This window comes from Rhinoderma darwinii, assembly GCF_050947455.1.
Source record: "Rhinoderma darwinii isolate aRhiDar2 chromosome 3 unlocalized genomic scaffold, aRhiDar2.hap1 SUPER_3_unloc_12, whole genome shotgun sequence".
NCBI lineage: Eukaryota > Metazoa > Chordata > Amphibia > Anura > Rhinodermatidae > Rhinoderma > Rhinoderma darwinii.
In genome coordinates, this window is record NW_027461737.1 from 241521 (window position 1) to 266515 (window position 24995).

General features: G+C 34.6%; 19 non-coding genes across 19 annotated transcripts; all 19 read left to right on the plus strand.

Moving 5' to 3' along the window:
• The first annotated feature begins 1548 nt into the window (after window positions 1–1548).
• On the plus strand, window positions 1549–1630 carry TRNAS-GCU (transfer RNA serine (anticodon GCU)). Its single transcript has one exon. It is a non-coding gene; the product is annotated as a tRNA-Ser (tRNA).
• Window positions 1631–2487: 857 nt separating this feature from the next.
• Window positions 2488–2569, plus strand: TRNAS-GCU (transfer RNA serine (anticodon GCU)). The gene has a single exon. It is a non-coding gene; the product is annotated as a tRNA-Ser (tRNA).
• An 863-nt stretch (window positions 2570–3432) lies between these two features.
• Window positions 3433–3514, plus strand: TRNAS-GCU (transfer RNA serine (anticodon GCU)). The gene has a single exon. It is a non-coding gene; the product is annotated as a tRNA-Ser (tRNA).
• An 856-nt stretch (window positions 3515–4370) lies between these two features.
• TRNAS-GCU (transfer RNA serine (anticodon GCU)) lies at window positions 4371–4452 on the plus strand. The gene has a single exon. It is a non-coding gene; the product is annotated as a tRNA-Ser (tRNA).
• An 863-nt stretch (window positions 4453–5315) lies between these two features.
• On the plus strand, window positions 5316–5397 carry TRNAS-GCU (transfer RNA serine (anticodon GCU)). Its single transcript has one exon. It is a non-coding gene; the product is annotated as a tRNA-Ser (tRNA).
• Window positions 5398–5791: 394 nt separating this feature from the next.
• On the plus strand, window positions 5792–5873 carry TRNAS-GCU (transfer RNA serine (anticodon GCU)). Its single transcript has one exon. It is a non-coding gene; the product is annotated as a tRNA-Ser (tRNA).
• Window positions 5874–7206: 1333 nt separating this feature from the next.
• Window positions 7207–7288, plus strand: TRNAS-GCU (transfer RNA serine (anticodon GCU)). The gene has a single exon. It is a non-coding gene; the product is annotated as a tRNA-Ser (tRNA).
• Window positions 7289–7681: 393 nt separating this feature from the next.
• Window positions 7682–7763, plus strand: TRNAS-GCU (transfer RNA serine (anticodon GCU)). The gene has a single exon. It is a non-coding gene; the product is annotated as a tRNA-Ser (tRNA).
• A 1333-nt stretch (window positions 7764–9096) lies between these two features.
• Window positions 9097–9178, plus strand: TRNAS-GCU (transfer RNA serine (anticodon GCU)). Its single transcript has one exon. It is a non-coding gene; the product is annotated as a tRNA-Ser (tRNA).
• Window positions 9179–9571: 393 nt separating this feature from the next.
• Window positions 9572–9653, plus strand: TRNAS-GCU (transfer RNA serine (anticodon GCU)). Its single transcript has one exon. It is a non-coding gene; the product is annotated as a tRNA-Ser (tRNA).
• A 2264-nt stretch (window positions 9654–11917) lies between these two features.
• TRNAS-GCU (transfer RNA serine (anticodon GCU)) lies at window positions 11918–11999 on the plus strand. Its single transcript has one exon. It is a non-coding gene; the product is annotated as a tRNA-Ser (tRNA).
• A 393-nt stretch (window positions 12000–12392) lies between these two features.
• Window positions 12393–12474, plus strand: TRNAS-GCU (transfer RNA serine (anticodon GCU)). The gene has a single exon. It is a non-coding gene; the product is annotated as a tRNA-Ser (tRNA).
• Window positions 12475–14269: 1795 nt separating this feature from the next.
• TRNAS-GCU (transfer RNA serine (anticodon GCU)) lies at window positions 14270–14351 on the plus strand. Its single transcript has one exon. It is a non-coding gene; the product is annotated as a tRNA-Ser (tRNA).
• A 393-nt stretch (window positions 14352–14744) lies between these two features.
• On the plus strand, window positions 14745–14826 carry TRNAS-GCU (transfer RNA serine (anticodon GCU)). Its single transcript has one exon. It is a non-coding gene; the product is annotated as a tRNA-Ser (tRNA).
• A 1332-nt stretch (window positions 14827–16158) lies between these two features.
• On the plus strand, window positions 16159–16240 carry TRNAS-GCU (transfer RNA serine (anticodon GCU)). Its single transcript has one exon. It is a non-coding gene; the product is annotated as a tRNA-Ser (tRNA).
• Window positions 16241–18503: 2263 nt separating this feature from the next.
• Window positions 18504–18585, plus strand: TRNAS-GCU (transfer RNA serine (anticodon GCU)). The gene has a single exon. It is a non-coding gene; the product is annotated as a tRNA-Ser (tRNA).
• Window positions 18586–18979: 394 nt separating this feature from the next.
• On the plus strand, window positions 18980–19061 carry TRNAS-GCU (transfer RNA serine (anticodon GCU)). The gene has a single exon. It is a non-coding gene; the product is annotated as a tRNA-Ser (tRNA).
• Window positions 19062–20864: 1803 nt separating this feature from the next.
• Window positions 20865–20946, plus strand: TRNAS-GCU (transfer RNA serine (anticodon GCU)). The gene has a single exon. It is a non-coding gene; the product is annotated as a tRNA-Ser (tRNA).
• Window positions 20947–24163: 3217 nt separating this feature from the next.
• Window positions 24164–24245, plus strand: TRNAS-GCU (transfer RNA serine (anticodon GCU)). The gene has a single exon. It is a non-coding gene; the product is annotated as a tRNA-Ser (tRNA).
• The last annotated feature ends 750 nt before the right edge of the window (window positions 24246–24995 follow it).

Below are 24995 nucleotides of genomic sequence, written 5' to 3' on the forward strand. Positions count from 1 at the left end.
TTTATAAACAAGAAAAGATTTGATTTTAAATAAGGGAAAATAAATTTAGAATACATATTACTGACACTTCTCAAAATTTGTAAAACACTTTTTAGGGATCAGGTTTGGTTATAAAACAGCTGGAAACTAACCAAAGAAAAAAATGAAAATAAGTTGACGAGGTGGCCGAGTGGTTAAGGCGATGGACTGCTAATCCATTGTGCTCTGCATCCCATCCTCGTCGGGTGTTTTTGTAAATGACCCTTATTGTCTTCCAAAGCCCAAGATTGCAGGCAGGGCTAATACTGCCAAAACAGGTTGAAATTTGTTAAGCCGATTAGAGGAGCAGAACTCTAAAAACTTGTGAAACCTTCTAGAAAATGTTTGCATGGAACTATTACTACAAATGGTTTTTTTTGTAGATGTGTTCTAGTAGACCTATATATACACTCATCTAGTTCTTGCATGCCATTTAATGACATTTTTATAAACAAGAAAAGATTTGATTTTAAATAAGGGAAAATAAATTTAGAATACATATTACTGACACTTCTCAAAATTTGTGAAACACTTTTTAGGGATCAGGTTTGGTTATAAAACAGCTGGAAACTAACCAAAGAAAAAAATGAAAATAAGTTGACGAGGTGGCCGAGTGGTTAAGGCGATGGACTGCTAATCCATTGTGCTCTGCATCCCATCCTCGTCGGGTGTTTTTGTAAATGACCCTTATTGTCTTCCAAAGCCCAAGATTGCAGGCAGGGCTAATACTGCCAAAACAGGTTGAAATTTGTTAAGCCGATTAGAGGAGCAGAACTCTAAAAACTTGTGAAACCTTCTAGAAAATGTTTGCATGGAACTATTACTACAAATGTTTTTTTTTGTAGATGTGTGCTAGTAGACCTATATATACACTCATCTAGTTCTTGCATGCCATTTAATGACATTTTTATAAACAAGAAAAGATTTGATTTTAAATAAGGGAAAATAAATTTAGAATACATATTACTGACACTTCTCAAAATTTGTAAAACACTTTTTAGGGATCAGGTTTGGTTATAAAACAGCTGGAAACTAACCAAAGAAAAAAATGAAAATAAGTTGACGAGGTGGCCGAGTGGTTAAGGCGATGGACTGCTAATCCATTGTGCTCTGCATCCCATCCTCGTCGGGTGTTTTTGTAAATGACCCTTATTGTCTTCCAAAGCCCAAGATTGCAGGCAGGGCTAATACTGCCAAAACAGGTTGAAATTTGTTAAGCCGATTAGAGGAGCAGAACTCTAAAAACTTGTGTAAATGATAAACCTTCTAGAAAATGTTTGCATGGAACTATTACTACAAATGTTTTTTTTTGTAGATGTGTTCTAGTAGACCTATATATACACTCATCTAGTTCTTGCATGCCATTTAATGACATTTTTATAAACAAGAAAAGATTTGATTTTAAATAAGGGAAAATAAATTTAGAATACATATTACTGACACTTCTCAAAATCTGTAAAACACTTTTTAGGGATCAGGTTTAGTTATAAAACAGCTGGAAACTAACCAAAGAAAAAATGAAAATAAGTTGACGAGGTGGCCGAGTGGTTAAGGCGATGGACTGCTAATCCATTGTGCTCTGCATGCATGGGTTCAAATCCCATCCTTGTCGGGTGTTTTTGTAAATGACCCTTATTGTCTTCCAAAGCCCAAGATTGCAGGCAGGGCTAATACTGCCAAAACAGGTTGAAATTTGTTAAGCCGATTAGAGGAGCAGAACTCTAAAAACTTGTGAAACCTTCTAGAAAATGTTTGCATGGAACTATTACTACAAATGTTTTTTTTTGTAGATGTGTTCTAGTAGACCTATGTATACACTCATCTAGTTCTTGCATGCCATTTAATGACATTTTTATAAACAAGAAAAGATTTGATTTTAAATAAGGGAAAATAAATTTAGAATACATATTACTGACACTTCTCAAAATTTGTAAAACACTTTTTAGGGATCAGGTTTGGTTATAAAACAGCTGGAAACTAACCAAAGAAAAAAATGAAAATAAGTTGACGAGGTGGCCGAGTGGTTAAGGCGATGGACTGCTAATCCATTGTGCTCTGCATCCCATCCTCGTCGGGTGTTTTTGTAAATGACCATTATTGTCTTCCAAAGCCCAAGATTGCAGGCAGGGCTAATACTGCCAAAACAGGTTGAAATTTATTAAGCCGATTAGAGGAGCAGAACTCTAAAAACTTGTGAAACCTTCTAGAAAATGTTTGCATGGAACTATTACTACAAATGTTTTTTTTTGTAGATGTGTTCTAGTAGACCTATATATACACTCATCTAGTTCTTGCATGCCATTTAATGACATTTTTATAAACAAGAAAAGATTTGATTTTAAATAAGGGAAAATAAATTTAGAATACATATTACTGACACTTCTCAAAATTTGTAAAACACTTTTTAGGGATCAGCTTTAGTTATAAAACAGCTGGAAACTAACCAAAGAAAAAAAATGAAAATAAGTTGACGAGGTGGCCGAGTGGTTAAGGCGATGGACTGCTAATCCATTGTGCTCTGCATGCATGGGTTCAAATCCCATCCTTGTCGGGTGTTTTTGTAAATGACCCTTATTGTCTTCCAAAGCCCAAGATTGCAGGCAGGGCTAATACTGCCAAAACAGGTTGAAATTTGTTAAGCCGATTAGAGGAGCAGAACTCTAAAAACTTGTGAAACCTTCTAGAAAATGTTTGCATGGAACTATTACTACAAATGTTTTTTTTTGTAGATGTGTTCTAGTAGACCTATATATACACTCATCTAGTTCTTGCATGCCATTTAATGACATTTTTATAAACAAGAAAATATTTGATTTTAAATAAGGGAAAATAAATTTAGAATACATATTACTGACACTTCTCAAAATATGTAAAACACTTTTTAGGGATCAGGTTTAGTTATAAAACAGCTGGAAACTAACCAAAGAAAAAATGAAAATAAGTTGACGAGGTGGCCGAGTGGTTAAGGCGATGGACTGCTAATCCATTGTGCTCTGCATCCCATCCTCGTCGGGTGTTTTTGTAAATGACCCTTATTGTCTTCCAAAGCCCAAGATTGCAGGCAGGGCTAATACTGCCAAAACAGGTTGAAATTTGTTAAGCCGATTAGAGGAGCAGAACTCTAAAAACTTGTGTAAATGATAAACCTTCTAGAAAATGTTTGCATGGAACTATTACTACAAATGTTTTTTTTTGTAGATGTGTTCTAGTAGACCTATATATACACTCATCTAGTTCTTGCATGCCATTTAATGACATTTTTATAAACAAGAAAAGATTTGATTTTAAATAAGGGAAAATAAATTTAGAATACATATTACTGACACTTCTCAAAATTTGTAAAACACTTTTTAGGGATCAGGTTTGGTTATAAAACAGCTGGAAACTAACCAAAGAAAAAAATGAAAATAAGTTGACGAGGTGGCCGAGTGGTTAAGGCGATGGACTGCTAATCCATTGTGCTCTGCATGCATGGGTTCAAATCCCATCCTCGTCGGGTGTTTTTGTAAATGACCCTTATTGTCTTCCAAAGCCCAAGATTGCAGGCAGGGCTAATACTGCCAAAACAGGTTGAAATTTGTTAAGCCGATTAGAGGAGCAGAACTCTAAAAACTTGTGAAACCTTCTAGAAAATGTTTGCATGGAACTATTACTACAAATGTTTTTTTTTGTAGATGTGTTCTAGTAGACCTATATATACACTCATCTAGTTCTTGCATGCCATTTAATGACATTTTTATAAACAAGAAAAGATTTGATTTTAAATAAGGGAAAATAAATTTAGAATACATATTACTGACACTTCTCAAAATTTGTAAAACACTTTTTAGGGATCAGGTTTGGTTATAAAACAGCTGGAAACTAACCAAAGAAAAAAATGAAAATAAGTTGACGAGGTGGCCGAGTGGTTAAGGCGATGGACTGCTAATCCATTGTGCTCTGCATCCCATCCTCGTCGGGTGTTTTTGTAAATGACCATTATTGTCTTCCAAAGCCCAAGATTGCAGGCAGGGCTAATACTGCCAAAACAGGTTGAAATTTATTAAGCCGATTAGAGGAGCAGAACTCTAAAAACTTGTGAAACCTTCTAGAAAATGTTTGCATGGAACTATTACTACAAATGTTTTTTTTTGTAGATGTGTTCTAGTAGACCTATATATACACTCATCTAGTTCTTGCATGCCATTTAATGACATTTTTATAAACAAGAAAAGATTTGATTTTAAATAAGGGAAAATAAATTTAGAATACATATTACTGACACTTCTCAAAATTTGTAAAACACTTTTTAGGGATCAGCTTTAGTTATAAAACAGCTGGAAACTAACCAAAGAAAAAAATGAAAATAAGTTGACGAGGTGGCCGAGTGGTTAAGGCGATGGACTGCTAATCCATTGTGCTCTGCATGCATGGGTTCAAATCCCATCCTTGTCGGGTGTTTTTGTAAATGACCCTTATTGTCTTCCAAAGCCCAAGATTGCAGGCAGGGCTAATACTGCCAAAACAGGTTGAAATTTGTTAAGCCGATTAGAGGAGCAGAACTCTAAAAACTTGTGAAACCTTCTAGAAAATGTTTGCATGGAACTATTACTACAAATGTTTTTTTTTGTAGATGTGTTCTAGTAGACCTATATATACACTCATCTAGTTCTTGCATGCCATTTAATGACATTTTTATAAACAAGAAAATATTTGATTTTAAATAAGGGAAAATAAATTTAGAATACATATTACTGACACTTCTCAAAATCTGTAAAACACTTTTTAGGGATCAGGTTTAGTTATAAAACAGCTGGAAACTAACCAAAGAAAAAATGAAAATAAGTTGACGAGGTGGCCGAGTGGTTAAGGCGATGGACTGCTAATCCATTGTGCTCTGCATCCCATCCTCTTCGGGTGTTTTTGTAAATGACCCTTATTGTCTTCCAAAGCCCAAGATTGCAGGCAGGGCTAATACTGCCAAAACAGGTTGAAATTTGTTAAGCCGATTAGAGGAGCAGAACTCTAAAAACTTGTGTAAATGATAAACCTTCTAGAAAATGTTTGCATGGAACTATTACTACAAATGTTTTTTTTTGTAGATGTGTTCTAGTAGACCTATATATACACTCATCTAGTTCTTGCATGCCATTTAATGACATTTTTATAAACAAGAAAAGATTTGATTTTAAATAAGGGAAAATAAATTTAGAATACATATTACTGACACTTCTCAAAATTTGTAAAACACTTTTTAGGGATCAGGTTTGGTTATAAAACAGCTGGAAACTAACCAAAGAAAAAAAGGAAAATAAGTTGACGAGGTGGCCGAGTGGTTAAGGCGATGGACTGCTAATCCATTGTGCTCTGCATGCATGGGTTCAAATCCCATCCTTGTCGGGTGTTTTTGTAAATGACCCTTATTGTCTTCCAAAGCCCAAGATTGCAGGCAGGGCTAATACTGCCAAAACAGGTTGAAATTTGTTAAGCCGATTAGAGGAGCAGAACTCTAAAAACTTGTGAAACCTTCTAGATAATGTTTGCATGGAACTATTACTACAAATGTTTTTTTTTGTAGATGTGTTCTAGTAGACCTATATATACACTCATCTAGTTCTTGCATGCCATTTAATGACATTTTTATAAACAAGAAAATATTTGATTTTAAATAAGGGAAAATAAATTTAGAATACATATTACTGACACTTCTCAAAATCTGTAAAACACTTTTTAGGGATCAGGTTTGGTTATAAAACAGCTGGAAACTAACCAAAGAAAAAAATGAAAATAAGTTGACGAGGTGGCCGAGTGGTTAAGGCGATGGACTGCTAATCCATTGTGCTCTGCATGCATGGGTTCAAATCCCATCCTTGTCGGGTGTTTTTGTAAATGACCCTTATTGTCTTCCAAAGCCCAAGATTGCAGGCAGGGCTAATACTGCCAAAACAGGTTGAAATTTGTTAAGCCGATTAGAGGAGCAGAACTCTAAAAACTTGTGAAACCTTCTAGAAAATGTTTGCATGGAACTATTACTACAAATGTTTTTTTTTGTAGATGTGTTCTAGTAGACCTATGTATACACTCATCTAGTTCTTGCATGCCATTTAATGACATTTTTATAAACAAGAAAAGATTTGATTTTAAATAAGGGAAAATAAATTTAGAATACATATTACTGACACTTCTCAAAATTTGTAAAACACTTTTTAGGGATCAGGTTTGGTTATAAAACAGCTGGAAACTAACCAAAGAAAAAAATGAAAATAAGTTGACGAGGTGGCCGAGTGGTTAAGGCGATGGACTGCTAATCCATTGTGCTCTGCATCCCATCCTTGTCGGGTGTTTTTGTAAATGACCCTTATTGTCTTCCAAAGCCCAAGATTGCAGGCAGGGCTAATACTGCCAAAACAGGTTGAAATTTGTTAAGCCGATTAGAGGAGCAGAACTCTAAAAACTTGTGTAAATGATAAACCTTCTAGAAAATGTTTGCATGGAACTATTACTACAAATGTTTTTTTTTGTAGATGTGTTCTAGTAGACCTATATATACACTCATCTAGTTCTTGCATGCCATTTAATGACATTTTTATAAACAAGAAAAGATTTGATTTTAAATAAGGGAAAATAAATTTAGAATACATATTACTGACACTTCTCAAAATTTGTAAAACACTTTTTAGGGATCAGGTTTGGTTATAAAACAGCTGGAAACTAACCAAAGAAAAAAATGAAAATAAGTTGACGAGGTGGCCGAGTGGTTAAGGCGATGGACTGCTAATCCATTGTGCTCTGCATCCCATCCTCGTCGGGTGTTTTTGTAAATGACCCTTATTGTCTTCCAAAGCCCAAGATTGCAGGCAGGGCTAATACTGCCAAACAGGTTGAAATTTGTTAAGCCGATTAGAGGAGCAGAACTCTAAAAACTTGTGTAAATGATAAACCTTCTAGAAAATGTTTGCATGGAACTATTGCTACAAATGTTTTTTTTTGTAGATGTGTTCTAGTAGACCTATATATACACTCATCTAGTTCTTGCATGCCATTTAATGACATTTTTATAAACAAGAAAAGATTTGATTTTAAATAAGGGAAAATAAATTTAGAATACATATTACTGACACTTCTCAAAATTTGTAAAACACTTTTTAGGGATCAGGTTTGGTTATAAAACAGCTGGAAACTAACCAAAGAAAAAAAGGAAAATAAGTTGACGAGGTGGCCGAGTGGTTAAGGCGATGGACTGCTAATCCATTGTGCTCTGCATGCATGGGTTCAAATCCCATCCTTGTCGGGTGTTTTTGTAAATGACCCTTATTGTCTTCCAAAGCCCAAGATTGCAGGCAGGGCTAATACTGCCAAAACAGGTTGAAATTTGTTAAGCCGATTAGAGGAGCAGAACTCTAAAAACTTGTGAAACCTTCTAGATAATGTTTGCATGGAACTATTACTACAAATGTTTTTTTTTGTAGATGTGTTCTAGTAGACCTATATATACACTCATCTAGTTCTTGCATGCCATTTAATGACATTTTTATAAACAAGAAAATATTTGATTTTAAATAAGGGAAAATAAATTTAGAATACATATTACTGACACTTCTCAAAATCTGTAAAACACTTTTTAGGGATCAGGTTTAGTTATAAAACAGCTGGAAACTAACCAAAGAAAAAATGAAAATAAGTTGACGAGGTGGCCGAGTGGTTAAGGCGATGGACTGCTAATCCATTGTGCTCTGCATGCATGGGTTCAAATCCCATCCTTGTCGGGTGTTTTTGTAAATGACCCTTATTGTCTTCCAAAGCCCAAAATTGCAGGCAGGGCTAATACTGCCAAAACAGGTTGAAATTTGTTAAGCCGATTAGAGGAGCAGAACTCTAAAAACTTGTGAAACCTTCTAGAAAATGTTTGCATGGAACTATTACTACAAATGTTTTTTTTTGTAGATGTGTTCTAGTAGACCTATGTATACACTCATCTAGTTCTTGCATGCCATTTAATGACATTTTTATAAACAAGAAAAGATTTGATTTTAAATAAGGGAAAATAAATTTAGAATACATATTACTGACACTTCTCAAAATTTGTAAAACACTTTTTAGGGATCAGGTTTGGTTATAAAACAGCTGGAAACTAACCAAAGAAAAAAATGAAAATAAGTTGACGAGGTGGCCGAGTGGTTAAGGCGATGGACTGCTAATCCATTGTGCTCTGCATCCCATCCTCGTCGGGTGTTTTTGTAAATGACCCTTATTGTCTTCCAAAGCCCAAGATTGCAGGCAGGGCTAATACTGCCAAAACAGGTTGAAATTTGTTAAGCCGATTAGAGGAGCAGAACTCTAAAAACTTGTGTAAATGATAAACCTTCTAGAAAATGTTTGCATGGAACTATTACTACAAATGTTTTTTTTTGTAGATGTGTTCTAGTAGACCTATATATACACTCATCTAGTTCTTGCATGCCATTTAATGACATTTTTATAAACAAGAAAAGATTTGATTTTAAATAAGGGAAAATAAATTTAGAATACATATTACTGACACTTCTCAAAATTTGTAAAACACTTTTTAGGGATCAGGTTTGGTTATAAAACAGCTGGAAACTAACCAAAGAAAAAAATGAAAATAAGTTGACGAGGTGGCCGAGTGGTTAAGGCGATGGACTGCTAATCCATTGTGCTCTGCATCCCATCCTCGTCGGGTGTTTTTGTAAATGACCCTTATTGTCTTCCAAAGCCCAAGATTGCAGGCAGGGCTAATACTGCCAAACAGGTTGAAATTTGTTAAGCCGATTAGAGGAGCAGAACTCTAAAAACTTGTGTAAATGATAAACCTTCTAGAAAATGTTTGCATGGAACTATTGCTACAAATGTTTTTTTTTGTAGATGTGTTCTAGTAGACCTATATATACACTCATCTAGTTCTTGCATGCCATTTAATGACATTTTTATAAACAAGAAAAGATTTGATTTTAAATAAGGGAAAATAAATTTAGAATACATATTACTGACACTTCTCAAAATTTGTAAAACACTTTTTAGGGATCAGGTTTGGTTATAAAACAGCTGGAAACTAACCAAAGAAAAAAAGGAAAATAAGTTGACGAGGTGGCCGAGTGGTTAAGGCGATGGACTGCTAATCCATTGTGCTCTGCATGCATGGGTTCAAATCCCATCCTCGTCGGGTGTTTTTGTAAATGACCCTTATTGTCTTCCAAAGCCCAAGATTGCAGGCAGGGCTAATACTGCCAAAACAGGTTGAAATTTGTTAAGCCGATTAGAGGAGCAGAACTCTAAAAACTTGTGAAACCTTCTAGAAAATGTTTGCATGGAACTATTACTACAAATGTTTTTTTTTGTAGATGTGTTCTAGTAGACCCATATATACACTCATCTAGTTCTTGCATGCCATTTAATGACATTTTTATAAACAAGAAAAGATTTGATTTTAAATAAGGGAAAATAAATTTAGAATACATATTACTGACACTTCTCAAAATTTGTAAAACCCTTTTTAGGGATCAGGTTTAGTTATAAAACAGCTGGAAACTAACCAAAGAAAAAATGAAAATAAGTTGACGAGGTGGCCGAGTGGTTAAGGCGATGGACTGCTAATCCATTGTGCTCTGCATGCATGGGTTCAAATCCCATCCTTGTCGGGTGTTTTTGTAAATGACCCTTATTGTCTTCCAAAGCCCAAGATTGCAGGCAGGGCTAATACTGCCAAAACAGGTTGAAATTTGTTAAGCCGATTAGAGGAGCAGAACTCTAAAAACTTGTGAAACCTTCTAGAAAATGTTTGCATGGAACTATTACTACAAATGTTTTTTTTTGTAGATGTGTTCTAGTAGACCTATATATACACTCATCTAGTTCTTGCATGCCATTTAATGACATTTTTATAAACAAGAAAAGATTTGATTTTAAATAAGGGAAAATAAATTTAGAATACATATTACTGACACTTCTCAAAATTTGTAAAACACTTTTTAGGGATCAGGTTTGGTTATAAAACAGCTGGAAACTAACCAAAGAAAAAAATGAAAATAAGTTGACGAGGTGGCCGAGTGGTTAAGGCGATGGACTGCTAATCCATTGTGCTCTGCATCCCATCCTCGTCGGGTGTTTTTGTAAATGACCCTTATTGTCTTCCAAAGCCCAAGATTGCAGGCAGGGCTAATACTGCCAAAACAGGTTGAAATTTGTTAAGCCGATTAGAGGAGCAGAACTCTAAAAACTTGTGTAAATGATAAACCTTCTAGAAAATGTTTGCATGGAACTATTACTACAAATGTTTTTTTTTGTAGATGTGTTCTAGTAGACCTATATATACACTCATCTAGTTCTTGCATGCCATTTAATGACATTTTTATAAACAAGAAAAGATTTGATTTTAAATAAGGGAAAATAAATTTAGAATACATATTACTGACACTTCTCAAAATTTGTAAAACACTTTTTAGGGATCAGGTTTGGTTATAAAACAGCTGGAAACTAACCAAAGAAAAAAATGAAAATAAGTTGACGAGGTGGCCGAGTGGTTAAGGCGATGGACTGCTAATCCATTGTGCTCTGCATCCCATCCTCGTCGGGTGTTTTTGTAAATGACCCTTATTGTCTTCCAAAGCCCAAGATTGCAGGCAGGGCTAATACTGCCAAACAGGTTGAAATTTGTTAAGCCGATTAGAGGAGCAGAACTCTAAAAACTTGTGAAACCTTCTAGAAAATGTTTGCATGGAACTATTACTACAAATGTTTTTTTTTGTAGATGTGTTCTAGTAGACCTATGTATACACTCATCTAGTTCTTGCATGCCATTTAATGACATTTTTATAAACAAGAAAAGATTTGATTTTAAATAAGGGAAAATAAATTTAGAATACATATTACTGACACTTCTCAAAATTTGTAAAACACTTTTTAGGGATCAGGTTTGGTTATAAAACAGCTGGAAACTAACCAAAGAAAAAAATGAAAATAAGTTGACGAGGTGGCCGAGTGGTTAAGGCGATGGACTGCTAATCCATTGTGCTCTGCATCCCATCCTCGTCGGGTGTTTTTGTAAATGACCCTTATTGTCTTCCAAAGCCCAAGATTGCAGGCAGGGCTAATACTGCCAAAACAGGTTGAAATTTGTTAAGCCGATTAGAGGAGCAGAACTCTAAAAACTTGTGTAAATGATAAACCTTCTAGAAAATGTTTGCATGGAACTATTACTACAAATGTTTTTTTTTGTAGATGTGTTCTAGTAGACCTATATATACACTCATCTAGTTCTTGCATGCCATTTAATGACATTTTTATAAACAAGAAAAGATTTGATTTTAAATAAGGGAAAATAAATTTAGAATACATATTACTGACACTTCTCAAAATTTGTAAAACACTTTTTAGGGATCAGGTTTGGTTATAAAACAGCTGGAAACTAACCAAAGAAAAAAATGAAAATAAGTTGACTAGGTGGCCGAGTGGTTAAGGCGATGGACTGCTAATCCATTGTGCTCTGCATCCCATCCTCGTCGGGTGTTTTTGTAAATGACCCTTATTGTCTTCCAAAGCCCAAGATTGCAGGCAGGGCTAATACTGCCAAACAGGTTGAAATTTGTTAAGCCGATTAGAGGAGCAGAACTCTAAAAACTTGTGTAAATGATAAACCTTCTAGAAAATGTTTGCATGGAACTATTACTACAAATGTTTTTTTTTGTAGATGTGTTCTAGTAGACCTATATATACACTCATCTAGTTCTTGCATGCCATTTAATGACATTTTTATAAACAAGAAAAGATTTGATTTTAAATAAGGGAAAATAAATTTAGAATACATATTACTGACACTTCTCAAAATTTGTAAAACACTTTTTAGGGATCAGGTTTGGTTATAAAACAGCTGGAAACTAACCAAAGAAAAAAAGGAAAATAAGTTGACGAGGTGGCCGAGTGGTTAAGGCGATGGACTGCTAATCCATTGTGCTCTGCATGCATGGGTTCAAATCCCATCCTCGTCGGGTGTTTTTGTAAATGACCCTTATTGTCTTCCAAAGCCCAAGATTGCAGGCAGGGCTAATACTGCCAAAACAGGTTGAAATTTGTTAAGCCGATTAGAGGAGCAGAACTCTAAAAACTTGTGAAACCTTCTAGAAAATGTTTGCATGGAACTATTACTACAAATGTTTTTTTTTGTAGATGTGTTCTAGTAGACCTATATATACACTCATCTAGTTCTTGCATGCCATTTAATGACATTTTTATAAACAAGAAAAGATTTGATTTTAAATAAGGGAAAATAAATTTAGAATACATATTACTGACACTTCTCAAAATTTGTAAAACCCTTTTTAGGGATCAGGTTTAGTTATAAAACAGCTGGAAACTAACCAAAGAAAAAATGAAAATAAGTTGACGAGGTGGCCGAGTGGTTAAGGCGATGGACTGCTAATCCATTGTGCTCTGCATGCATGGGTTCAAATCCCATCCTTGTCGGGTGTTTTTGTAAATGACCCTTATTGTCTTCCAAAGCCCAAGATTGCAGGCAGGGCTAATACTGCCAAAACAGGTTGAAATTTGTTAAGCCGATTAGAGGAGCAGAACTCTAAAAACTTGTGAAACCTTCTAGAAAATGTTTGCATGGAACTATTACTACAAATGTTTTTTTTTGTAGATGTGTTCTAGTAGACCTATGTATACACTCATCTAGTTCTTGCATGCCATTTAATGACATTTTTATAAACAAGAAAAGATTTGATTTTAAATAAGGGAAAATAAATTTAGAATACATATTACTGACACTTCTCAAAATTTGTAAAACACTTTTTAGGGATCAGGTTTGGTTATAAAACAGCTGGAAACTAACCAAAGAAAAAAATGAAAATAAGTTGACGAGGTGGCCGAGTGGTTAAGGCGATGGACTGCTAATCCATTGTGCTCTGCATCCCATCCTCGTCGGGTGTTTTTGTAAATGACCCTTATTGTCTTCCAAAGCCCAAGATTGCAGGCAGGGCTAATACTGCCAAAACAGGTTGAAATTTGTTAAGCCGATTAGAGGAGCAGAACTCTAAAAACTTGTGTAAATGATAAACCTTCTAGAAAATGTTTGCATGGAACTATTACTACAAATGTTTTTTTTTGTAGATGTGTTCTAGTAGACCTATATATACACTCATCTAGTTCTTGCATGCCATTTAATGACATTTTTATAAACAAGAAAAGATTTGATTTTAAATAAGGGAAAATAAATTTAGAATACATATTACTGACACTTCTCAAAATTTGTGAAACACTTTTTAGGGATCAGGTTTGGTTATAAAACAGCTGGAAACTAACCAAAGAAAAAAATGAAAATAAGTTGACGAGGTGGCCGAGTGGTTAAGGCGATGGACTGCTAATCCATTGTGCTCTGCATCCCATCCTCGTCGGGTGTTTTTGTAAATGACCCTTATTGTCTTCCAAAGCCCAAGATTGCAGGCAGGGCTAATACTGCCAAAACAGGTTGAAATTTGTTAAGCCGATTAGAGGAGCAGAACTCTAAAAACTTGTGAAACCTTCTAGAAAATGTTTGCATGGAACTATTACTACAAATGTTTTTTTTTGTAGATGTGTGCTAGTAGACCTATATATACACTCATCTAGTTCTTGCATGCCATTTAATGACATTTTTATAAACAAGAAAAGATTTGATTTTAAATAAGGGAAAATAAATTTAGAATACATATTACTGACACTTCTCAAAATTTGTAAAACACTTTTTAGGGATCAGGTTTGGTTATAAAACAGCTGGAAACTAACCAAAGAAAAAAATGAAAATAAGTTGACGAGGTGGCCGAGTGGTTAAGGCGATGGACTGCTAATCCATTGTGCTCTGCATCCCATCCTCGTCGGGTGTTTTTGTAAATGACCCTTATTGTCTTCCAAAGCCCAAGATTGCAGGCAGGGCTAATACTGCCAAAACAGGTTGAAATTTGTTAAGCCGATTAGAGGAGCAGAACTCTAAAAACTTGTGTAAATGATAAACCTTCTAGAAAATGTTTGCATGGAACTATTACTACAAATGTTTTTTTTTGTAGATGTGTTCTAGTAGACCTATATATACACTCATCTAGTTCTTGCATGCCATTTAATGACATTTTTATAAACAAGAAAAGATTTGATTTTAAATAAGGGAAAATAAATTTAGAATACATATTACTGACACTTCTCAAAATCTGTAAAACACTTTTTAGGGATCAGGTTTAGTTATAAAACAGCTGGAAACTAACCAAAGAAAAAATGAAAATAAGTTGACGAGGTGGCCGAGTGGTTAAGGTGATGGACTGCTAATCCATTGTGCTCTGCATGCATGGGTTCAAATCCCATCCTTGTCGGGTGTTTTTGTAAATGACCCTTATTGTCTTCCAAAGCCCAAGATTGCAGGCAGGGCTAATACTGCCAAAACAGGTTGAAATTTGTTAAGCCGATTAGAGGAGCAGAACTCTAAAAACTTGTGAAACCTTCTAGAAAATGTTTGCATGGAACTATTACTACAAATGTTTTTTTTTGTAGATGTGTTCTAGTAGACCTATATATACACTCATCTAGTTCTTGCATGCCATTTAATGACATTTTTATAAACAAGAAAAGATTTGATTTTAAATAAGGGAAAATAAATTTAGAATACATATTACTGACACTTCTCAAAATTTGTAAAACCCTTTTTAGGGATCAGGTTTAGTTATAAAACAGCTGGAAACTAACCAAAGAAAAAATGAAAATAAGTTGACGAGGTGGCCGAGTGGTTAAGGCGATGGACTGCTAATCCATTGTGCTCTGCATGCATGGGTTCAAATCCCATCCTTGTCGGGTGTTTTTGTAAATGACCCTTATTGTCTTCCAAAGCCCAAGATTGCAGGCAGGGCTAATACTGCCAAAACAGGTTGAAATTTGTTAAGCCGATTAGAGGAGCAGAACTCTAAAAACTTGTGAAACCTTCTAGAAAATGTTTGCATGGAACTATTACTACAAATGTTTTTTTTTGTAGATGTGTTCTAGTAGACCTATGTATACACTCATCTAGTTCTTGCATGCCATTTAATGACATTTTTATAAACAAGAAAAGATTTGATTTTAAATAAGGGAAAATAAATTTAGAATACATATTACTGACACTTCTCAAAATTTGTAAAACACTTTTTAGGGATCAGGTTTGGTTATAAAACAGCTGGAAACTAACCAAAGAAAAAAATGAAAATAAGTTGACGAGGTGGCCGAGTGGTTAAGGCGATGGACTGCTAATCCATTGTGCTCTGCATCCCATCCTCGTCGGGTGTTTTTGTAAATGACCCTTATTGTCTTCCAAAGCCCAAGATTGCAGGCAGGGCTAATACTGCCAAAACAGGTTGAAATTTGTTAAGCCGATTAGAGGAGCAGAACTCTAAAAACTTGTGTAAATGATAAACCTTCTAGAAAATGTTTGCATGGAACTATTACTACAAATGTTTTTTTTGTAGATGTGTTCTAGTAGACCTATATATACACTCATCTAGTTCTTGCATGCCATTTAATGACATTTTTATAAACAAGAAAAGATTTGATTTTAAATAAGGGAAAATAAATTTAGAATACATATTACTGACACTTCTCAAAATTTGTAAAACACTTTTTAGGGATCAGGTTTGGTTATAAAACAGCTGGAAACTAACCAAAGAAAAAAATGAAAATAAGTTGACGAGGTGGCCGAGTGGTTAAGGCGATGGACTGCTAATCCATTGTGCTCTGCATCCCATCCTCGTCGGGTGTTTTTGTAAATGACCCTTATTGTCTTCCAAAGCCCAAGATTGCAGGCAGGGCTAATACTGCCAAACAGGTTGAAATTTGTTAAGCTGATTAGAGGAGCAGAACTCTAAAAACTTGTGTAAATGATAAACCTTCTAGAAAATGTTTGCATGGAACTATTACTACAAATGTTTTTTTTTGTAGATGTGTTCTAGTAGACCTATATATACACTCATCTAGTTCTTGCATGCCATTTAATGACATTTTTATAAACAAGAAAAGATTTGATTTTAAATAAGGGAAAATAAATTTAGAATACATATTACTGACACTTCTCAAAATTTGTAAAACACTTTTTAGGGATCAGGTTTGGTTATAAAACAGCTGGAAACTAACCAAAGAAAAAAAGGAAAATAAGTTGACGAGGTGGCCGAGTGGTTAAGGCGATGGACTGCTAATCCATTGTGCTCTGCATGCATGGGTTCAAATCCCATCCTCGTCGGGTGTTTTTGTAAATGACCCTTATTGTCTTCCAAAGCCCAAGATTGCAGGCAGGGCTAATACTGCCAAACAGGTTGAAATTTGTTAAGCCGATTAGAGGAGCAGAACTCTAAAAACTTGTGTAAATGATAAACCTTCTAGAAAATGTTTGCATGGAACTATTACTACAAATGTTTTTTTTTGTAGATGTGTTCTAGTAGACCTATGTATACACTCATCTAGTTCTTGCATGCCATTTAATGACATTTTTATAAACAAGAAAAGATTTGATTTTAAATAAGGGAAAATAAATTTAGAATACATATTACTGACACTTCTCAAAATTTGTAAAACACTTTTTAGGGATCAGGTTTGGTTATAAAACAGCTGGAAACTAACCAAAGAAAAAAATGAAAATAAGTTGACGAGGTGGCCGAGTGGTTAAGGCGATGGACTGCTAATCCATTGTGCTCTGCATCCCATCCTCGTCGGGTGTTTTTGTAAATGACCCTTATTGTCTTCCAAAGCCCAAGATTGCAGGCAGGGCTAATACTGCCAAAACAGGTTGAAATTTGTTAAGCCGATTAGAGGAGCAGAACTCTAAAAACTTGTGTAAATGATAAACCTTCTAGAAAATGTTTGCATGGAACTATTACTACAAATGTTTTTTTTTGTAGATGTGTTCTAGTAGACCTATGTATACACTCATCTAGTTCTTGCATGCCATTTAATGACATTTTTATAAACAAGAAAAGATTTGATTTTAAATAAGGGAAAATAAATTTAGAATACATATTACTGACACTTCTCAAAATTTGTAAAACACTTTTTAGGGATCAGGTTTGGTTATAAAACAGCTGGAAACTAACCAAAGAAAAAAATGAAAATAAGTTGACGAGGTGGCCGAGTGGTTAAGGCGATGGACTGCTAATCCATTGTGCTCTGCATCCCATCCTCGTCAGGTGTTTTTGTAAATGACCCTTATTGTCTTCCAAAGCCCAAGATTGCAGGCAGGGCTAATACTGCCAAAACAGGTTGAAATTTGTTAAGCCGATTAGAGGAGCAGAACTCTAAAAACTTGTGAAACCTTCTAGATAATGTTTGCATGGAACTATTACTACAAATGTTTTTTTTTGTAGATGTGTTCTAGTAGACCTATATATACACTCATCTAGTTCTTGCATGCCATTTAATGACATTTTTATAAACAAGAAAATATTTGATTTTAAATAAGGGAAAATAAATTTAGAATACATATTACTGACACTTCTCAAAATTTGTAAAACACTTTTTAGGGATCAGGTTTGGTTATAAAACAGCTGGAAACTAACCAAAGAAAAAAATGAAAATAAGTTGACGAGGTGGCCGAGTGGTTAAGGCGATGGACTGCTAATCCATTGTGCTCTGCATCCCATCCTCGTCGGGTGTTTTTGTAAATGACCCTTATTGTCTTCCAAAGCCCAAGATTGCAGGCAGGGCTAATACTGCCAAACAGGTTGAAATTTGTTAAGCCGATTAGAGGAGCAGAACTCTAAAAACTTGTGAAACCTTCTAGAAAATGTTTGCATGGAACTATTACTACAAATGTTTTTTTTTGTAGATGTGTTCTAGTAGACCTATGTATACACTCATCTAGTTCTTGCATGCCATTTAATGACATTTTTATAAACAAGAAAAGATTTGATTTTAAATAAGGGAAAATAAATTTAGAATACATATTACTGACACTTCTCAAAATTTGTAAAACACTTTTTAGGGATCAGGTTTGGTTATAAAACAGCTGGAAACTAACCAAAGAAAAAAATGAAAATAAGTTGACGAGGTGGCCGAGTGGTTAAGGCGATGGACTGCTAATCCATTGTGCTCTGCATCCCATCCTCGTCGGGTGTTTTTGTAAATGACCCTTATTGTCTTCCAAAGCCCAAGATTGCAGGCAGGGCTAATACTGCCAAACAGGTTGAAATTTGTTAAGCCGATTAGAGGAGCAGAACTCTAAAAACTTGTGTAAATGATAAACCTTCTAGAAAATGTTTGCATGGAACTATTACTACAAATGTTTTTTTTTGTAGATGTGTTCTAGTAGACCTATATATACACTCATCTAGTTCTTGCATGCCATTTAATGACATTTTTATAAACAAGAAAAGATTTGATTTTAAATAAGGGAAAATAAATTTAGAATACATATTACTGACACTTCTCAAAATTTGTAAAACACTTTTTAGGGATCAGGTTTGGTTATAAAACAGCTGGAAACTAACCAAAGAAAAAAAGGAAAATAAGTTGACGAGGTGGCCGAGTGGTTAAGGCGATGGACTGCTAATCCATTGTGCTCTGCATGCATGGGTTCAAATCCCATCCTCGTCGGGTGTTTTTGTAAATGACCCTTATTGTCTTCCAAAGCCCAAGATTGCAGGCAGGGCTAATACTGCCAAAACAGGTTGAAATTTGTTAAGCCGATTAGAGGAGCAGAACTCTAAAAACTTGTGAAACCTTCTAGAAAATGTTTGCATGGAACTATTACTACAAATGTTTTTTTTTGTAGATGTGTTCTAGTAGACCTATATATACACTCATCTAGTTCTTGCATGCCATTTAATGACATTTTTATAAACAAGAAAAGATTTGATTTTAAATAAGGGAAAATAAATTTAGAATACATATTACTGACACTTCTCAAAATTTGTAAAACACTTTTTAGGGATCAGGTTTGGTTATAAAACAGCTGGAAACTAACCAAAGAAAAAAATGAAAATAAGTTGACGAGGTGGCCGAGTGGTTAAGGCGATGGACTGCTAATCCATTGTGCTCTGCATGCATGGGTTCAAATCCCATCCTCGTCAGGTGTTTTTGTAAATGACCCTTATTGTCTTCCAAAGCCCAAGATTGCAGGCAGGGCTAATACTGCCAAAACAGGTTGAAATTTGTTAAGCCGATTAGAGGAGCAGAACTCTAAAAACTTGTGAAACCTTCTAGAAAATGTTTGCATGGAACTATTACTACAAATGTTTTTTTTTGTAGATGTGTTCTAGTAGACCTATGTATACACTCATCTAGTTCTTGCATGCCATTTAATGACATTTTTATAAACAAGAAAAGATTTGATTTTAAATAAGGGAAAATAAATTTAGAATACATATTACTGACACTTCTCAAAATTTGTAAAACACTTTTTAGGGATCAGGTTTGGTTATAAAACAGCTGGAAACTAACCAAAGAAAAAAATGAAAATAAGTTGACGAGGTGGCCGAGTGGTTAAGGCGATGGACTGCTAATCCATTGTGCTCTGCATCCCATCCTCGTCGGGTGTTTTTGTAAATGACCCTTATTGTCTTCCAAAGCCCAAGATTGCAGGCAGGGCTAATACTGCCAAAACAGGTTGAAATTTGTTAAGCCGATTAGAGGAGCAGAACTCTAAAAACTTGTGTAAATGATAAACCTTCTAGAAAATGTTTGCATGGAACTATTACTACAAATGTTTTTTTTTGTAGATGTGTTCTAGTAGACCTATGTATACACTCATCTAGTTCTTGCATGCCATTTAATGACATTTTTATAAACAAGAAAAGATTTGATTTTAAATAAGGGAAAATAAATTTAGAATACATATTACTGACACTTCTCAAAATTTGTAAAACACTTTTTAGGGATCAGGTTTGGTTATAAAACAGCTGGAAACTAACCAAAGAAAAAAATGAAAATAAGTTGACGAGGTGGCCGAGTGGTTAAGGCGATGGACTGCTAATCCATTGTGCTCTGCATCCCATCCTCGTCGGGTGTTTTTGTAAATGACCCTTATTGTCTTCCAAAGCCCAAGATTGCAGGCAGGGCTAATACTGCCAAAACAGGTTGAAATTTGTTAAGCCGATTAGAGGAGCAGAACTCTAAAAACTTGTGTAAATGATAAACCTTCTAGAAAATGTTTGCATGGAACTATTACTACAAATGTTTTTTTTTGTAGATGTGTTCTAGTAGACCTATGTATACACTCATCTAGTTCTTGCATGCCATTTAATGACATTTTTATAAACAAGAAAAGATTTGATTTTAAATAAGGGAAAATAAATTTAGAATACATATTACTGACACTTCTCAAAATTTGTAAAACACTTTTTAGGGATCAGGTTTGGTTATAAAACAGCTGGAAACTAACCAAAGAAAAAAATGAAAATAAGTTGACGAGGTGGCCGAGTGGTTAAGGCGATGGACTGCTAATCCATTGTGCTCTGCATCCCATCCTCGTCGGGTGTTTTTGTAAATGACCCTTATTGTCTTCCAAAGCCCAAGATTGCAGGCAGGGCTAATACTGCCAAAACAGGTTGAAATTTGTTAAGCCGATTAGAGGAGCAGAACTCTAAAAACTTGTGTAAATGATAAACCTTCTAGAAAATGTTTGCATGGAACTATTACTACAAATGTTTTTTTTGTAGATGTGTTCTAGTAGACCTATATATACACTCATCTAGTTCTTGCATGCCATTTAATGACATTTTTATAAACAAGAAAAGATTTGATTTTAAATAAGGGAAAATAAATTTAGAATACATATTACTGACACTTCTCAAAATTTGTAAAACACTTTTTAGGGATCAGGTTTGGTTATAAAACAGCTGGAAACTAACCAAAGAAAAAAATGAAAATAAGTTGACGAGGTGGCCGAGTGGTTAATGCGATGGACTGCTAATCCATTGTGCTCTGCATGCATGGGTTCAAATCCCATCCTCGTTGGGTGTTTTTGTAAATGACCATTATTGTCTTCCAAAGCCCAAGATTGCAGGCAGGGCTAATACTGCCAAAACAGGTTGAAATTTGTTAAGCCGATTAGAGGAGCAGAACTCTAAAAACTTGTGTAAATGATAAACCTTCTAGAAAATGTTTGCATGGAACTATTACTACAAATGTTTTTTTTTGTAGATGTGTTCTAGTAGACCTATATATACACTCATCTAGTTCTTGCATGCCATTTAATGACATTTTTATAAACAAGAAAAGATTTGATTTTAAATAAGGGAAAATAAATTTAGAATACATATTACTGACACTTCTCAAAATTTGTAAAACACTTTTTAGGGATCAGGTTTGGTTATAAAACAGCTGGAAGCTAACCAAAGAAAAAAATGAAAATAAGTTGACGAGGTGGCCGAGTGGTTAAGGCGATGGACTGCTAATCCATTGTGCTCTGCATCCCATCCTCGTCGGGTGTTTTTGTAAATGACCCTTATTGTCTTCCAAAGCCCCAGATTGCAGGCAGGGCTAATACTGCCAAAACAGGTTGAAATTTGTTAAGCCGATTAGAGGAGCAGAACTCTAAAAACTTGTGAAACCTTCTAGAAAATGTTTGCATGGAACTATTACTACAAATGTTTTTTTTTGTAGATGTGTTCTAGTAGACCTATATATACACTCATCTAGTTCTTGCATGCCATTTAATGACATTTTTATAAACAAGAAAAGATTTGATTTTAAATAAGTGAAAATAAATTTAGAATACATATTACTGACACTTCTCAAAATTTGTAAAACACTTTTTAGGGATCAGGTTTGGTTATAAAACAGCTGGAAACTAACCAAAGAAAAAAATGAAAATAAGTTGACGAGGTGGCCGAGTGGTTAAGGCGATGGACTGCTAATCCATTGTGCTCTGCATCCCATCCTCGTCGGGTGTTTTTGTAAATGACCCTTATTGTCTTCCAAAGCCCAAGATTGCAGGCAGGGCTAATACTGCCAAAACAGGTTGAAATTTGTTAAGCCGATTAGAGGAGCAGAACTCTAAAAACTTGTGTAAATGATAAACCTTCTAGAAAATGTTTGCATGGAACTATTACTACAAATGTTTTTTTTGTAGATGTGTTCTAGTAGACCTATATATACACTCATCTAGTTCTTGCATGCCATTTAATGACATTTTTATAAACAAGAAAAGATTTGATTTTAAATAAGGGAAAATAAATTTAGAATACATATTACTGACACTTCTCAAAATTTGTAAAACACTTTTTAGGGATCAGGTTTGGTTATAAAACAGCTGGAAACTAACCAAAGAAAAAAATGAAAATAAGTTGACGAGGTGGCCGAGTGGTTAAGGCGATGGACTGCTAATCCATTGTGCTCTGCATCCCATCCTCGTCGGGTGTTTTTGTAAATGACCCTTATTGTCTTCCAAAGCCCAAGATTGCAGGCAGGGCTAATACTGCCAAAACAGGTTGAAATTTGTTAAGCCGATTAGAGGAGCAGAACTCTAAAAACTTGTGTAAATGATAAACCTTCTAGAAAATGTTTGCATGGAACTATTACTACAAATGTTTTTTTTGTAGATGTGTTCTAGTAGACCTATATATACACTCATCTAGTTCTTGCATGCCATTTAATGACATTTTTATAAACAAGAAAAGATTTGATTTTAAATAAGGGAAAATAAATTTAGAATACATATTACTGACACTTCTCAAAATTTGTAAAACACTTTTTAGGGATCAGGTTTGGTTATAAAACAGCTGGAAACTAACCAAAGAAAAAAATGAAAATAAGTTGACGAGGTGGCCGAGTGGTTAATGCGATGGACTGCTAATCCATTGTGCCCTGCATGCATGGGTTCAAATCCCATCCTCGTTGGGTGTTTTTGTAAATGACCATTATTGTCTTCCAAAGCCCAAGATTGCAGGCAGGGCTAATACTGCCAAAACAGGTTGAAATTTGTTAAGCCGATTAGAGGAGCAGAACTCTAAAAACTTGTGTAAATGATAAACCTTCTAGAAAATGTTTGCATGGAACTATTACTACAAATGTTTTTTTTGTAGATGTGTTCTAGTAGACCTATATATACACTCATCTAGTTCTTGCATGCCATTTAATGACATTTTTATAAACAAGAAAAGATTTGATTTTAAATAAGGGAAAATAAATTTAGAATACATATTACTGACACTTCTCAAAATTTGTAAAACACTTTTTAGGGATCAGGTTTGGTTATAAAACAGCTGGAAGCTAACCAAAGAAAAAAATGAAAATAAGTTGACGAGGTGGCCGAGTGGTTAAGGCGATGGACTGCTAATCCATTGTGCTCTGCATCCCATCCTCGTCGGGTGTTTTTGTAAATGACCCTTATTGTCTTCCAAAGCCCAAGATTGCAGGCAGGGCTAATACTGCCAAAACAGGTTGAAATTTGTTAAGCCGATTAGAGGAGCAGAACTCTAAAAACTTGTGAAACCTTCTAGAAAATGTTTGCATGGAACTATTACTACAAATGTTTTTTTTTGTAGATGTGTTCTAGTAGACCTATATATACACTCATCTAGTTCTTGCATGCCATTTAATGACATTTTTATAAACAAGAAAAGATTTGATTTTAAATAAGTGAAAATAAATTTAGAATACATATTACTGACACTTCTCAAAATTTGTAAAACACTTTTTAGGGATCAGGTTTGGTTATAAAACAGCTGGAAACTAACCAAAGAAAAAAATGAAAATAAGTTGACGAGGTGGCCGAGTGGTTAAGGCGATGGACTGCTAATCCATTGTGCTCTGCATCCCATCCTCGTCGGGTGTTTTTGTAAATGACCCTTATTGTCTTCCAAAGCCCAAGATTGCAGGCAGGGCTAATACTGCCAAAGCAGGTTGAAATTTGTTAAGCCGATTAGAGGAGCAGAACTCTAAAAACTTGTGTAAATGATAAACCTTCTAGAAAATGTTTGCATGGAACTATTACTACAAATGTTTTTTTTTGTAGATGTGTTCTAGTAGACCTATATATACACTCATCTAGTTCTTGCATGCCATTTAATGACATTTTTATAAACAAGAAAAGATTTGATTTTAAATAAGGGAAAATAAATTTAGAATACATATTACTGACACTTCTCAAAATTTGTAAAACACTTTTTAGGGATCAGGTTTGGTTATAAAACAGCTGGAAACTAACCAAAGAAAAAAATGAAAATAAGTTGACGAGGTGGCCGAGTGGTTAAGGCGATGGACTGCTAATCCATTGTGCTCTGCATGCATGGGTTCAAATCCCATCCTCGTCAGGTGTTTTTGTAAATGACCCTTATTGTCTTCCAAAGCCCAAGATTGCAGGTTGAAATTTGTTAAGCCGATTAGAGGAGCAGAACTCTAAAAACTTGTGAAACCTTCTAGAAAATGTTTGCATGGAACTATTACTACAAATGTTTTTTTTTGTAGATGTGTTCTAGTAGACCTATATATACACTCATCTAGTTCTTGCATGCCATTTAATGACATTTTTATAAACAAGAAAAGATTTGATTTTAAATAAGGGAAAAAAAATTAGAATACATATTACTGACACTTCTCAAAATTTGTAAAATACTTTTTAGGGATCAGGTTTGGTTATAAAACAGCTGGAAAAATATATACACTCATCTAGTTCTTGCATGCCATTTAATGACATTTTTATAAACAAGAAAAGATTTGATTTTAAATAAGGGAAAAAAAAATTAGAATACATATTACTGACACTTCTCAAAATTTGTAAAACACTTTTTAGGGATCAGGTTTGGTTATAAATCAGCTGGAAAAATATATACACTCATCTAGTTCTTGCATGCCATTTAATGACATTTTTATAAACAAGAAAAGATTTGATTTTAAATAAGGGAAAATAAATTTAGAATACATATTACTGACACTTCTCAAAATTTGTAAAACACTTTTTAGGGATCAGGTTTGGTTATAAAACAGCTGGAAACTAACCAAAGAAAAAAATGAAAATAAGTTGACGAGGTGGCCGAGTGGTTAAGGCGATGGACTGCTAATCC